Source organism: Nycticebus coucang, chromosome 4 (genome assembly GCF_027406575.1).
Source record: "Nycticebus coucang isolate mNycCou1 chromosome 4, mNycCou1.pri, whole genome shotgun sequence".
NCBI classification, from domain to species: Eukaryota; Metazoa; Chordata; class Mammalia; order Primates; family Lorisidae; genus Nycticebus; species Nycticebus coucang.
The window spans coordinates 125,989,962-126,005,285 of record NC_069783.1 but is presented as its reverse complement, the minus strand read 5'-3'; the positions used below and the strand labels follow the sequence as shown (position 1 = coordinate 126,005,285).

At 41.5% G+C, this 15,324-nt stretch overlaps 1 protein-coding gene across 1 annotated transcript in view; it reads right to left on the bottom strand.

Moving 5' to 3' along the window:
• Positions 1-15,324, bottom strand: part of SVOP (SV2 related protein) — a 115,312-nt gene that overhangs the window by 44,878 nt on the left and 55,110 nt on the right. The window lies entirely within an intron of this gene.

Here is a 15,324-nt window from a genome sequence, read left to right as displayed (position 1 = left end):
TCTCAAGCTGTCGCCCTGGGTAGAGTGCCATGGCAGCACAGCTCACAACAACCTCAAACTCAAGGGCTTACACGATGCTTTAGCCTCAGCCTCCCAAGCAGCTGGGACTACAGGCGCCTGCCACAATGCCCGGCTATTTTTTTTGTTGTTGTTGTTATAGTTGTCATTGTTGTTTGGCGGGCCAGGCTGGATTTGAACCTGCCAGCTCCAGTGTATGTGGCTGGTGCCCTAGCTGCTTGAGCTACAGGCGCCAAGCCGGAAGACATACTTTGTTTTGCCTGGAACTTTACAAAATTGTTCACTTTAGGAAACCACATGGTCAGTGGCAATGCTGCCTGTGGTATTTGAGTTACTAATGGAATAATGTATCCATCTGCATTCATGGGGCTTATCTACGAATAGACTGATTTCGACCTTATTTCAAAATGTCAAATATAAAGGAAAAGCGTTGCCAATATTCAGTTAAATCCAAACATTAGTAATCAGGGGTATATCTTGGCTACTTCCTCTTATCATCTAGGCAGAGCTGTATGTGAACATTTGCATATTGAAAATAAATCTTTTTAGTGACCTGTTTTTATTTCTCTCTTATATGACATTAAAACTGATTTCTCTTTTAAAGTATGTAAATGACCAGGTTATTTTACATAGAGGCAGGATTTGAAATTTATTTCTGGATAATTAAAAAGACATTATTAATATTTGTCACTTTTTTTTTTATTTTGAGACAGAGCCTCAAGCTGTCGCCCTGGGTGGAGTGCCATGACATCACAGCTCACAGCAACCTCAAACTCCTGGGCTTAAGCGATTCTCTTGCCTCAGCCTCCCGAGGAGCTGGGACCATAGGCGCCCGCCACAACGCTTGGCTATTTTTTGGTTGCAATTGTCATTGCTGTTTGGCAGGTCCAGGCTGGATGTGAACCTGCCAGCTCTGGTGTATGTGGCTGGCGCCTTAGCCGCTTGAGCCACAGGTGCCAAGCCAGTCACTTTTTTTTTTTTTAGAGATGGGGTCTTGCTATGTTGACCAGGCTGAACTTGAATACCTGGCTTCGCATGATCCTCTTGCCTCAGCCTCCTGACTAGCTGAGCGTACAGGTGCATATCACCATACTGGGCAACTTTTCACATATTTTAAAATAAAGGGGACCTATGTTCAAGGGGGTTGAGAACCACAGAGAGTCACAAAACTTCAAGATAAACATGATTCATATTCCTGGGGCATTAATTACCCTTAGAAATTGAGGAAAAGTTTAAAGGCAAACATAATTTAAAATACTATTTTTATATCACAATCAACACCAATCCTGATTGAGTAGAATACAAATTTTACATGAATTTTAAGCCTGCAGTATGAGGTGGGGGTAGGTTTCTCTCTGAAACACCCCTCTAAGGTTGAGTTCACCCTCCTGATTCTCTGGAGACTTCAGCAGGAAAGTGTGAAACATATTGATTTTAGCTTTAAATCCTTAAACTGAATTAAAAGAGAAAAAATTTGGAGGTCTACCAGATGATTTCAGGTGTTTTGAAAAATGACTTTAGACAGTAGAAAGAATATTTTAAGCAATTTTACATCTCTTGCAAAAAAGATATTTCTTTTTTATTTGATACTGATAATTATATCATAAGGTGCTACTCTGTTTTTAACACCTTTTATAGGCCAGGTGTGGTGGCTCACATCTAATACCAGGACTTTGGAAGGCCAAGGTGGGAGGATCACTTGAGGCCAGGAGTTTGAGAACAATGTAGTGAAACTGTCTCTAAAAGAATAAAATTTTAGCTGGACACAGTGGTGCACGCCTTCAGTTCCAACTATCTGGAAGCCGAGGCAGGAGGAGCACTTGAACCTAGGAATTTGAGGCTGGAGCAAGCTATGCTCATACCACTGCACTCCAGCCTGAGCACAACAGAGTGAGACCCTATCTCAAAAACAAAAAAAATAAACCTTTTAAAAACACCTACCCATTTTTCTTTTTGACAGGGAAGGCAGTGGTGCAACCAAAATCAGCTAGAATTTAATAATATTGTTTTGTTTGCATTACTTACTTATTTTTGTGGACATTTCCTACTTAGGACAATTGTTTCTAATCTTCCATTTAAGACTCTATATAAGATAGCTGGACATTGTGGCAGGTGCCTGTAGTCCCAGCTACTCAGGAGGCTGAGGCAAGAGAATCGCTTGAGCCCAAGAGTTTGAGGTTGTTGTGAGCCGTGACTGCACAGCAGTCTACCAAAGGTGACAAAGTCAGACTCTATCTCAAAAAAAAAAAAAAAAAGACTGTTTATAAGGTTTTTTTGTTTATTTGTTTTTTTAAATGCTTCTAGTCTGAGTGCTGTGGCTCACACCTATAATCCTAACACTCTGGGAGGCTGAGGCAGGAGGATTTGAGTTCTGGAGTTCCAGACCAGCCTTAGCAAGAGCGAGACCCCATCCCTACTAAAAATAGAAAAAATTAGCTGGATGTTGTGGCAGGAGCTTGTGGTCCCAGTTACGTGAGAGGTTGAAGTCGGAAGATCACTTGAACCCAGAAGTTTGAGGTTGCTGTGAGCTAGGCTGAGGCCATGGCACTCAAGCCTGGGGCAACAGAGTGAGACTGTTTCCAAAACACTTTTCCACTTTTAAGGGTTTTTTTAAAGCAAGTTGATAAAAAGAAAGATATAATGTATATAAGTATCCATTACAGAATAGGTGGGGTAGTAATTACTGTAGTCTAGAAAGCAATCATAATAAAGTGACATTTCTGCACCCCTAAACCCATACTGTGAAATTGGTATCTCCCACATAGATACTTAATTCCATTCTTTTGGCTTAAGCTTATTTAGGAGGGATTTTGTTCCTTGGCATCCAAGGTGTCTTGAATCAAACACAAGATATAATTACTAGGCACTGAGACAAATTCATAGGGCTACCCCTCCCTCCAGTGCTTCTGGGGAGCTGTGTTATTATTCCCCCTTGCCAGGCTCCAAAGACAAGCATGCTAGCCTGTCCTGTTTGATCACAACAGGTTGCATTTGCCTCTGCATTTGTCTGCTGATTGGAAAGGTTTTCCAGCTGCCCAGATAACGAGGTCTCAGCAACCATGAATGGCCATTGCAAAGGCAGGAGTACTGGCAACTAGCCCCATCCAAGAGCTTCCCTGGGACTCTGCGGAAATGTCTCACAGGCCTTTGAGCTTCTCATTAACTAAAACTGTCATTCTGCCTAGTATCTGTTCTGCCTTTTGTAGAACAGCCCCTCCCTCCCTTCCATCCTTTCTTCCTTCCTTCCAGGGATAGATGAATAGACATTATGCATCCATTAATTTACTCATTCAATTATTCATTCAACAAGCATGTATTGAGCACCTGCTGTATGCTACACTGATGTAAATCATTCATTCAATAAACATATGTTGAATACCTGCTGTGTACCTGGCATTAAAGTTACTGATATAATATTCATTCATTCATTTGTTCAATATGTATATACTGAGCACCTGCTGTGTGCCTGGTAGTAGAGGGACTGATATGTATTATTCATTCATTTGTCCACGCAAGATGTGTATATTGAACACTGGGTGTTTTTTTTTGTTTGTTTGTTTTTTTGCAGTTTTTTGCTGGGGCTGGATTTGAACCCACCACCTCTGGCATATGGGGCCAGCGCCCTACTCCTTGAGCCACAGGAACCGCCCATGAACACTGACTGTTTTTGAGGCAGTGGGCGATAGTTGGGAACATGACAGCCAGAGTCTTTGACTTCATGGAACTTTAATTTGCGTTTTATAAATGACTGTCACCTCATTGCATTGGCTTCTTATAGCAATGCTGTGAAAAAAGGTTGTTGTTTTCATTTCTCCTTCCCAAATTAGCATAGCAAGGATTTGTTCAAGATCAGCAAGTGGCAGAGCCAAAACTGGAGCCAAGACTTCCAACCCCAAATGCCTACTTTGAAAGAGCCACTCCCCTCCTCTAGAACCTTTGATGGCTGCTGATTACCTCTCACAGAGAACATAGATGCACAATGCAGGCATAAATAGCACGGGCAGGTGGGGCTTAGAGAAATGGGAGAGAGCTTTTCCTGTCTTGTCAGCCTCTATTCAGCTCTAGCCAAAAGTTACTGTAATAAAATGTGGGTCCCAGGCTGCCGTGTTACCTAATTTTCGAGAAAAACCTGTGATTTTGTTTATTTGTATGCAAAATGTCATTTTTGAAATGGAGGCAACTGATTTAAAATCCTATAAAACCTGTGGGAGGCCAAGACAGGCGGATTGCTTGAGCTCAGGAGTTTGAGACCAGCCTGAGCAAGAGCGAGACCCTGTCTCTACTAAAAAAATAGAAAAATTAGCTGGGCATTGTGGTGGGCACCTGTAGTCCCAGCTACCCAGGAGGCTGAAGCAAGAGGATTGCTTATGCTGCTGTGAGCTATGATGACACCACAGTACTCTACCCAAGTCTACAGAGTGAGACTCTTATCTCCAAACAATAAATAAATAAATAGGGTGGCTATTTATTGTGTGGCTCAAGGAATAAGGCGCCAGCCCCATAAATATTGAAATGAAACCTGAGCAGTCCCAAGTGATGAAGTGAGATAATGAAGCACTAACTCCACATTATGCAATTTGGCAATACTGTCTGCACAGGCATTCTAGAGTCTTGTTTCTCAGCCTTGGCACTACTGATAACTGGGGCCAGGTAATTCTTCGTGGTAGGGGCGATCCCGTGCCCTACGGGATTTTGAGCAGAATCCGTGGCCTGTACCCATTGGATAACAGTAGCCTACTCTTCTCCCTGTCACTACCAAAAATGTCCCCAGACATTTCGAAGGGCCCCACCTCAAAGATTGAGAACCACTCTTCTAGAAGGTGCCAAAATGTGATTACAATTTATAAGATTCAGCAAATGACATCACTGAAACCCTGTCCATGTATATTTTTAAAATCTCAGCTTATAGCTTTCTCCTCTGAGGCTCTTTATAAACACAAAGATGCCCATGTTCTACAGGGCTACCTCCTGCAAGGACCATATGAACTACTGCCCTTAGTGGCAGAATGAACATATTCTTCCAAGGGAAGTCAGGATTCCAGGCGAATGATATTTAAGGACTTTTTGGAGGAATAATTTCAGTACAGTCAACTGCTGGTCTGAAGAAGACAAGAAAACACAAGGAAGTGGAAGCAAGGAGATCTGGTTCTCATTCACCCCAGCTCAGTCACTCAAAAAGTGTTTACTATAAGCCAGGTACTGTGGCCACCTCAGTGAACAAAACAGATGTAGCCCTTTTCCTGTTGGAGTTTATTAAACTCCCTCCGTACTCTTCAGTCCTGTGCCCATAGCAGACATCACTAATCAAACATAGCACTATCTCACTGAGACTTCCAACTCCTGAAATCCATGTTCCTGGCATCCCCTACTAAATTATTAGAACAGACATGGTGGCAAATACCCACTTGCCCTTTTGTCTGGGGAATTCAATAAATGGTACCTATTTGTATCACCCATTATCTAATCCAAACATTTATGATATAAATGAGGAAACTGAGGCCCTAGAAGGGGAATGACTTGCTTAGTCTCTCAGTGTCAGATCCAGGCCCCCAATTAAGGTATTTTTATTCATTTTCCTTTGTATTTCTCACAGCCTTATGATTTAGCAATTGAATGACAGATTTCGGGGTTCGATAAAGTTCCTCATCATGGGTTTCTGCATTGTATGTGTATGTGTGTGTGTTTTGGGTATAAGTAAATAATAAAAAATGCTTTGAGCCAGAGACAGAGGAATGAGTTGTCTACCTCCAAGCCTAGTTTGTTCTTGAAGAAGCCACATTAAGATCTCAGAAGAGGTTTTTCCTTTAATTATTTTAAAAGCCTGAAGATTAACATTCAATTCAGCCTCAGAAAGCCACAGTTCTATGGCTTTTAACTGCTCAGCCCCACAAAAATGGCTCTGTTTTATTTTAAGAGATTTCCCTTTTCCCTCTCTTTTTTCTTTTCTCTCTCCTGCCTTCAAACTCTTCTTTGTTTTTCCAACCAGAAAATCTCTACAGCTATAATTCATACACTCTAGAAAGATGACGTGGGCGGAGCAAGATGGCAGCCGAGTAACAGCTTCCTTGCATCTGGGCATTGTGAGTCTGGGAAGATAGGACTCCAGGCATCTCTGGCTGGTGGGATCTGCCTATCATCACCCCTGAGAGGATACAGGGAGTCAGCGAGAGACTTCTGGACCCCAAGAGGACTAAAACAGTGGAAAACGAGCAAGTGGTCGCGTGTGTTCAATCCGTCTAAACCCACCCGCAACTGTAAGTTCAGTAGCAGCGAGACTGCAAAACAGAAAGGCCTTACCTGTGAACTGTTTTGGTGTCTTTGGACTTGGCACTCAGCTGAACTGCCTTGGGGAGAGCCTGAGCGGGACTGCGGAGAACTTTGGCTTTTGTCTAGGGCCCCAGTGTGAGCTGCTGAGCCAGACAGAGCTAATAGTGTTTGGCTCTGGGTCACAGGCAGACATTGTGACCGATTTGCCCCGGCAAGCTCCGCCCTCAGGGTCACAGAGCTAGAAATGGGTGGGAGCTGGTAACCCAGCGACCAAGTAGCCTAAGGGCGGGGTCTGAGCCTCCTTGCAGCCCTAACCCTCAGGGGCAGAGGGAGACCAGTTTTGGCACACAGGGTAAGTGGATAGCCACTTCAGCAGTGATTCCAGCGACAAGCACTTCCCTGGGGAAGCTTCTGCTCAGCAAGTGAACAAGTTCAAAGTGCCTTTTAAGTGGGCTGAAGAGAGATTTAGGGTGTCTACCTGCTGGGGTTTGAGAAACTAGCAGCCTCCAGTCGTATCAGAACTGTGATTAACATCTCATACCCCAGAAGACCACGTGTTGCCCAGACAATATTCAATAACATATACATACTGCTTTGTTATTGGTTGTGTTGTTTTTTTTTTTTGGTTTGGTTGTTTTTTCTATTTTTTTTTGATGTTGTTGACTGTTGTTTTGTTTTTTAAGTTCAACCTTTTCCATACAGATCCTTTTTCTTTCTCAATTTTTCTAGTTTAATTATAATTTCCCATTGCTGCTATTTCAATAATTAGAACTTCATTTTTGTTAGTGTTTCTACTGCTATTATTTGGTTTCCCACCCAATTTTATCCTGTAAAGTTTTCTGTTTGCTTGTTTTGGTTTGATTTATAGCATTTTTGTCTTTCCTCTCTACTTGGTGGAGGTGGGGTACTGTGTCTGATCAGGTTAGCAAAGACCTGCTGACCTCAAGGGAACCACCCAACTGGGCACCCCAGAAGGTGTTTTTTTTTTTTAAGGTTGTATCAAAGTACCCTACTGTACACCTATATTGCTCTGTCTTCCTCTTTCTGTGCCTCTCTTCTTTTTGTCAATGTTCCTTTTACCCACCCCCTCTCCTTTCTCTATTTTTCTTTTTTTTTCTTATCACTCGGTCCTCCTTTCTTCATCCCTTTTTTGCTCTTCAACCTTCTCACCCTTCTGGTCCAGTAACCCTTAGTCCACAGGCACGAGAACTTAAAGAGCAAGACGAAGTGAAAGGAAAATTAGGGCAAGGAAACAGATAAAAGAAATCACTCATGAGGAAGAATCAGCAGAAAAATCCAGGCAACATGAAGAACCAGTCCAGAACAACCCCGCCAAGGGACCATGAGGTAGCTACTGCAGATGATTCCACCTATAAAGAAATTTTAGGAATGACAGAAAGGGAATTTAGAATACACATGTTGAAAACAATGAAAGAAATGATGGAAACAATGAAGGAAACTGCTAATAAAGTGGAAAATAACCAAAAGGAAATTCAAAAACAGAATCAAATAAGAGATGAACGATATGAAGAATATAAAAAGGATATAGCAGACCTGAAGGAACTGAAACATTCAATTAGGGAACTTAAAGATGCAATGGAAAGTATCAGCAACAGGTTAGACCATGCAGAAGAAAGAATTTCAGAGGTAGAAGGCAAAGTTTTTGAGATAACTCAGATAGTAAAAGAGGCAGAAAAGAAGAGAGAGAAAGCAGAACGTTCACTGTCAGAATTATGGGACTTTATGAAGTGTTCCAACATACGAGTTATAGGAATTCCAGAAGGGGAAGAAGAATGTCCCAGAGTAATGGAAGCCATACTAGAGAATATTATAAAAGAAAATGTCCCAAATATCACCAAAGATTCTGACACACTGCTTTCAGAGGGATATCGGACCCGAGGTCGCCTCAACTCTAACCGAGCTTCTCCAAGACACATTGTGATGAACCTGTCCAAAGTCAAGACAAAAGAAAAGATTCTGCAAGCTGCCAGGAGTAAGCGCCAGTTGACCTACAGGGGCAAATCCATCAGAGTGACCTCAGACTTCTCTAATGAAACTTTCCAAGCAAGAAGACAATGGTTATCTACCTTTAATCTACTTAAACAGAACAATTTCCAGCCCAGAATTCTGTACCCTGCTAAGCTAAGCTTCAAAATTGACGGAGAAATCAAATCATTTATGGATATACAAACATTGAGGAGATTCGCCACAACAAGACCAGCTCTACAGGAAATACTTCAACCTGTTCTGCACACTGACCACCACAATGGATCAGCAGCAAAGTAAGAACTCAGAAATTAAAGGACAGACCTAACCTCCACACTGATGCAAAAGATAAAACTAAGCAATGGACTCTCACAAAATAAGACGAACAGAATATTACCACACTTATCAATTATCTCAATAAATGTTAATGGCTTGAATTCCCCACTGCAGAGACATAGATTGGTTGACTGGATTAAAAAACACAAGCCATCCATTTGCTGTCTGCAAGAAACACATGTGGCTTCAAAAGACAAATTAAAGCTCCGAGTCAAGGGTTGGAAGACAATTTTTCAGGCAAATGGAATTCAGAAGAAAAGAGGAGTTGCAATCTTATTTTCAGATACATGTGGATTTAAAGCAACTAAAGTCAAAAAAGACAAAGATGGCCACTTTATATTGGTCAAGGGAAAAATACAACAAGAAGACATTTCAATTCTAAATATTTATGCACCCAATTCAAATGCTCCCAGATTCTTGAAACAGACCTTACTCAGTCTGAGCAATATGATATCTGATAATACCATAATAACAGGGGACCTTAACACTCCTCTTACAGAGCTGGACAGATCCTCTAAACAGAAATTAAACAAGGATATAAGAGATATAAATGAGACCCTAGAACAACTCTGCTTGATAGATGCATATAGAACACTCCATCCCAAAGATAAAGAATATACATTCTTCTCATCACCCCATGGAACATTCTCCAAAATTGATCATATCCTGGGACACAAAACAAATATCAACAGAATCAAAAGAATTGAAATTTTACCTTGTATCTTCTCAGCCCATAAGGCACTAAAGGTGGAACTCAACTCTAACAAAAATGCTCGACCCCACCCAAAGGCATGGAAATTAAACAATCTTCTGTTGAATAACAGATGGGTGCAGGAAGAAATAAAACAGGAAATCATTAACTTCCTTGAGCATAACAACAATGAAGACACAAGCTACCAAAACCTGTGGGATACTGCAAAAGCAGTTTTGAGAGGAAAATTCATCGCTTTAGATGCCTACATTCGAAAAACAGAAAGAGAGCACATCAACAATCTCACAAGAGATCTTATGGAATTGGAAAAAGAAGAACAATTTAAGCCTAATGTCAGTAGAAGAAAAGAAATATCCAAAATCAAATCAGAGATCAATGAAATTGAAAAAAAAGAATCATTCAGAAAATTAATGAAACAAGGAGTTGGTTTTTTGAAAAAATTAATAAAATAGATAAACCATTGGCCAGACTAACGAGGAATAGAAAAGTAAAATCTCTAGTAACCTCAATCAGAAACGATAAAGGGGAAATAACAACTGATCCCACAGAGATACAAGAGATCATCTCTGAATACTACCAGAAACTCTATGCCCAGAAATTTGACAATGTGAAGGAAATGGATCAATATTTGGAATCACACCCTCTCCCTAGACTCAGCCAGGAAGAAATAGAGCTCCTGAACAGACCAATTTCAAGCACTGAGATCAAAGAAACAATAAAAAAGCTTCCAACCAAAAAATGCCCTGGTCCAGATGGCTTCACTCCAGAATTCTATCAAACCTTCAAGGAAGAGCTTATTCCTGTACTGCAGAAATTATTCCAAAAAACTGAGGAAGAAGGAATCTTCCCCAACACATTCTATGAAGCAAACAGCACCCTGATACCAAAACCAGGAAAAGACCCAAACAAAAAGGGGAATTTCAGACCAATCTCACTCATGAATATAGATGCAAAAATTCTCAACAAAATCCTAGCCAATAGATTACAGCTTATCATCAAAAAAGTCATTCATCATAATCAAGTAGGCTTCATCCCAGGGATGCAAGGCTGGTTTAACATACACAAGTCTATAAACGTTATCCACCATATTAACAGAGGCAAAAATAAAGATCACATGATCCTCTCAATAGATGCAGAAAAAGCATTTGATAAAATCCAGCATCCTTTTCTAATTAGAACACGAAGAGTATAGGCATAGGTGGCACATTTCTAAAACTGATTGAAGCTATCTATGACAAACCCACAGCCAATATTTTACTGAATGGAGTAAAACTCAAAGCTTTTCCTCTTAGAACTGGAACCAGACAAGGTTGTCCTCTGTCACCTTTACTATTCAACGTAGTGCTGGAAGTTCTAGCCAATACAATTAGGCAAGACAAAGAAATAAAGGGAATCCAAATGGGAGCAGAGGAGGTCAAACTCTCCCTCTTTGCTGATGACATGATCTTATACTTAGAGAACCCCAAAGACTCAACCACAAGACTCCTAGAAGTCATCAAAAAATAGAGTAATGTTTCAGGATACAAAATCAATGTCCACAAGTCAGTAGCCTTTGTGTACACCAATAACAGTCAAGATGAGAAGCTAATTAAGGACACAACTCCCTTCACCATAGTTTCAAAGAAAATGAAATACCTAGGAATATACCTAACGAAGGAGATGAAGGACCTCTATAAAGAAAATTATGAAATCCTCAGAAAGGAAATAGCAGAGGATATTAACAAATGGAAGAGCATACCATGCCCATGGATGGGAAGAATCAACATTGTTAAAATGTCTATACTTCCCAAAGCAATCTACCTATTCAATGCCATTCCTATCAAAATACCTACATCGTACTTTCAAGATTTGGAAAAAATGATTCTGCGTTTTGTATGGAACCAGAAAAAACCCCGTATAGCTAAGGCAGTTCTCTGTAACAAAAATAAAGCTGGGGGCATCTGCATATCAGATTTTAGTCTGTACTACAAAGCCATAGTGCTCAAGACAGCATGGTACTGGCACAAAAACAGAGACATAGACACTTGGAATCGAATCGAAAACCAAGAAATGAAACTAACATTTTACAACCACCTAATCTTCGATAAACCAAACAAGAACATACCTTGGGGGAAAGACTCCATATTCAATAAATGGTGTTGGGAGAACTGGATATCCACATGTAAAAGACTGAAATTGGACCCACACCTTTCCCCACTCACAAAAATTGATTCAAGATGGATAAAGGACTTAAATTTAAGGCATGAAACAATAAAAATCCTCCAAGAAAGCATAGGAAAAACACTGGAAGATATTGGCCTGGGGAAAGACTTCATGAAGAAGACTGCCATGGCAATTGCAACAACAACAAAAAGAAACAAATGGGACTTCATTAAACTGAAAAGCTTCTGTACAGCTAAGGAGACAATAACCAAAGCAAAGAGACAACCTACACAATGGGAAAGGACATTTGCATATTTTCAATCAGACAAAAGCTTGATAACTAGGATCTATAGAGAACTCAAATTAATCCACATGAAAAAAGCCAACAATCCCATATATCAATGGGCAAGAGACATGAATAGAACTTTCTCTAAAGATGACAGACGAATGGCTAACGAACACATGAAAAAATGTTCATCATCTCTATATATTAGAGAAATGCAAATCAAAACAACCCTGAGATATCATCTAACCCCAGTGAGAATGGCCCACATCACAAAATCTCAAAACTGCAGATGCTGGCGTGGATGTGGAGAGAAGGGAACACTTTTACACTGCTGGTGGGACTGCAAACTAATACAACCTTTCTGGAAGGAAGTATGGAGAAACCTCAAAGCACTCAAGCTAGACGTCCCATTTGATCCTGCAATCCCATTACTGGGCATCTACCCAGAAGGAAAAAAATCCTTTTATCATAAGGACACTTGTACTAGACTGTTTATTGCAGCTCAATTTACAATCGCCAAAATGTGGAAACAGCCTAAATGCCCACCAACCCAGGAATGGATTAACAAGCTGTGGTATATGTATACCATGGGATACTATTCAGCCATTAAAAAAAACGGAGACTTTACATCCTTCGTATTAACCTGGATGGACGTGGAAGACATTATTCTTAGTAAAGCATCACAAGAATGGAGAAGCATGAATCCTATGTACTCAATTTTGATATGAGGACTATTAATGACAATTATGGTTATGGGGGGGAAACAGAAAGAGGGAAGGAGGGAGGGGGGTGGGGCCTTGGTGTGTGTCACACTTTATGGGGGAAGACATGATTGCAAGAGGGACTTTACCTAACAATTGCAATCAGTGTAACCTGGCTTATTGTACCCTCAATGAATCCCCAACAATAAAAAAAAAAAAAAAGAAAGATGAAGTGGGTGGGAGGATGCATGGGGCAGACTCTAGTTCAGCAGTCCCCAACATTTTAGGCACCAAGGACCAGTTTTATGTAAGACAAATTTTTCCACCATGTGGGAAGGAGGCTGGGCATGAGGTTCTCAAAAGGAGCACACAACTTACATCCCTTGCATGTGCAGTTTACAGTACGGTTAGCGCTCCTCTGAGAATCTAATGTCACAGCTGATGTGACAGAAGACATAGCTCAGGGGATGATGTGAGGGATGAGGAGTGGCTATAAATACAGATGAAGCTTTACTTGCTTGTGGCCTGGTTCCTAATAGGTCACAGACCAGTACTGGCCTGTGGCCCAGGGTTTGGGGTCTGTAGATCTAGAGAGCTGCTGGTTGAAAAACCAGAGTAATCCCTTCTCAGGCTAACAGGGGGAAAAACACTTTTACTCTCCTTGGGGAAGCCTGGTGAGGCTTTTGCAACTGCCCTCTCCATCTGTGCCACCCAACAAGACAATCTGAGCTCTGATGGCTGCACTTAATTTCTCAACCTACTATCTCTGGCCCTGCCATGGCCACTTCTTGGCAGTTTATTGATCACCATCTCCCAGGCACTTGCTGGCACAGTGTTTCCTGCCCAGTAGCAGTAAGAGAGGAAGCAATTAGAGCCTACTTCCTGCACAGAACTGTTCAAACATTCATTCATTTGCGTAGCCAATATACAGGGTATAAAATAGTATAGTTACTATTTTAAATGGCACACGAACTTTATGGCCACCCTGTGTGTGTGTATATAAATATAGAGAGAGCACATACAGATTCAAGCCACTAGCATTATGGTTAAAATAAAGATCTAAGCAGGGCCTAGATCACAGGGCCTGCTTACGCCTGTAATCCCAGCACTTGGGAGGCCAAGGTCAGCAAATCATCTGAGCTCATGAGTTGGAGACCAGCCTACACTAGAGTAAGACCCACCTCTAAAACAAAAGAAAAAGCGAGGCGTTATGGCGGATGCCTGTAGTCCCAGCACTCTGGGAGGCTGAGGCAAGAGAATCGCTTGAGCCCAAGAGTTTGAGGTTGCTGTGAGCTATGACACCATAGCACTCTACTGGGGGCAACAGAGTGAGACTGTCTCAAAAAATAAAAATAAAGGGTGGCGCCTGTGGCTCAAGGAGTAGGGTGCTGGCCCCATATACTGGAGGTGGTGGGTTCAAACCTGGCCCTGGCCAAAAACTGCAAATAAAATAAAATAAAATCAACAAATAAAATAAAATAAAGATCTAGACTTAGTGGCTGGGTGGGGTGGCTCACGCCTATAATCCTAGCACTCTGGGAGGCCAATGTGGGTGGGTTGCTTGAGCTCAGGAGTTCAAGACCAGACTGAGCAAGAGCAAGACCCCATCTCTACTAAAAACAGAAAAACTGAGGCAAGATGGTCATTTGAGCTCAAGAGCTTCAGGTTGCTGTGAACTATGATGCCACAGCACTCTACTCAGGGTGCCAGAGTGAGACTCTGTCTCAAAAAATATAAAAACATAAATAATAAACAATGAAATAATGAAATAAATAGAAAAATTAGCCAGGCACTGTAGCAGCCACCTGTACTCCCAGTTACATATGAGGTTTAAGCAGGAGGATCACTGGAGCCCAGGAGTTCTAGGTTGCTGTGAGCTAGGATAACACCACAACACTCTAACCTGGGTTATACAGTGAAACTGTCTCAAAACAAAAACAAAAACATATGTGTGTGTGTGTATGTGTGTGTCCCATATATATATATGGCTTAGAAAACACATATAAACTGTGTGGCAATGGGCGAGTTGCCTACTCTCTGTGCCTTGGTTTCCTCTTCTGTAAAGTCAGGGTGGTAACAGCACCTACTTCAGTGGTTATTAAGGGAATTGGATGAGCTAAAGCGTGGATCGTGCTTGGTAGGGCCTGTGATGATATTTAGCCTGCGACACGCTAGTTGTAGTGGAGATTGCCCTTATTTCACCTCTCCCTTCCCAACAGGAATCTAAGTTTGTTTAGGTGACCCATTCCCAACTCTGGGGGTAGATTTTTATTAGCCTAAGCCAGCGGTTCTCAACCTGTGGGCCGTGACCCACAGGAACTGTATTAAAGGGCCGTGGCATTAGCAAGGCTGAGAACCACTGGCCTAAGCCAATGGTTTTGATAGTGTGGTCCCCAGACTAGCAGCACTAGCACTGCCTGGGAACATGTTAGAAGCTCCAGCTCACATGTGTCCTGTGCCTCACATGTACCTGGCATCGTACAAAAAGATTTATACTCATCACCTCAATTAACAGGTGCTGTTATTTTCTTCCAGATACATATGAAGAAACTGATGTTCAGAGAGATCAATTTATTTGCCCAATATCACACAGCCAGGAGAGGCAAAGTTGCAACTAAATCCAGGTCTACCAGCCTTCAAGGCTCAGACCTGTAAGTTCCCGTCTTCCTTCTAGTGTGAAAACTCCATTTCATGTCATGTCCGGGCTCCCTCAAAAGCAGACTCTAAGATAAGGATCCTGGTTCCCCATACATTGACCACCTTCTTAGGTTGACCTAATTTTCATAGACTGGACATGCACCACATATACATATCAGTACGCAGGCCTAGTTCCTTCTGTTGGTCACCTCTGTCTGTTGATCAGTTTGTTACAGCTC